At 39.3% G+C, this 1,042-nt stretch overlaps 1 pseudogene; it reads left to right on the forward strand.

The window, feature by feature from the left end:
• Positions 1-492: 492 nt before the first annotated feature.
• On the forward strand, positions 493-801 carry LOC115894190 (annotated as a pseudogene).
• Positions 802-1,042: the final 241 nt, after the last annotated feature.

Raw genomic sequence — 1,042 nt, forward strand, 5'->3', positions numbered from 1 at the left:
ATCAGCCTGCCAGTTTCTTCAAAGAAGTCAGCTAGGATTTTGATAGGAATTGTATGGAATCTGTAAATCAATCTGGGGAGTATTGCCATCTTAACAATATTAAGTATTCACAAAAAAGTCTTATGGTAAAAATAAATAAATAGACTGGACGCGGTGGCTCATGCCTGTAATCCCAGCACTTTGGGAGGCCAAGGTGGGTGGATTACTTAAGGTCAGGAGTTCAAGACAGGCCTGGGCAACATGGTGAAACCTCGTCTCTACTAAAAATACAAAAATTGGCCAGGTGTGGTTCTGGATGCTTATAATCCCAGATACTCTGTAGGCTGAGGCAGGAGAATGGCTTGCACCCAGGAGAGAGAGGTTGGAGTGAGCTGAGATTGCGCCCATGCAGTCCAGCCTGGGTGACAAGCGCAAAACTTCATCTAAATAAATAAATAAATAAATAAATTAAATACATACATACATTTTAAAATATTTACGTCTTTTGTAAACATGGCAGACGATGTAGACCAGCAACAAACTACCAACACTGTAGAGGAGCCCTGGATTTTATCAGGCTCAGCCTAGATGAACTAATTTATGTGAAAATGAGAAATGACCGAGAGTTTCGAGGCAGATTACCATGCTTATGATCAACATTTAAACATGACCTTGGGAGATGTGGAAGAAACTGTGACTACTGTAGACATTGATGAAGAAACATATGAAGAGATATATAAATCAATGAAATAGAATATTCCAATGCTCTTTGTCCAGGGAAATGTCGTTGTCCTGGTTGCCCCTCCACTGAGAGTTGGCTGAAACAAAGAATTTGTCCTGTATGGAAAATAGGAGACTTTGCACAGTGGCCGCTCTAAATGTACAAGACATTCAAAAGAGAAACATGCATACATTCTGATATTAAGAAATAATTCTGGGGATTCTTCCACTCCTGAAATGAGTTGATTTGCAGATAACTCACGACTACGCTAAACGGTATTTTCATCTCTCTCAAGCTCTTCCAATAAATATGACCACCAAGATTAAAAAATTATGTCTTTTG

This window comes from Rhinopithecus roxellana, chromosome 17 (assembly GCF_007565055.1).
Source record: "Rhinopithecus roxellana isolate Shanxi Qingling chromosome 17, ASM756505v1, whole genome shotgun sequence".
Taxonomy (NCBI): domain Eukaryota; kingdom Metazoa; phylum Chordata; class Mammalia; order Primates; family Cercopithecidae; genus Rhinopithecus; species Rhinopithecus roxellana.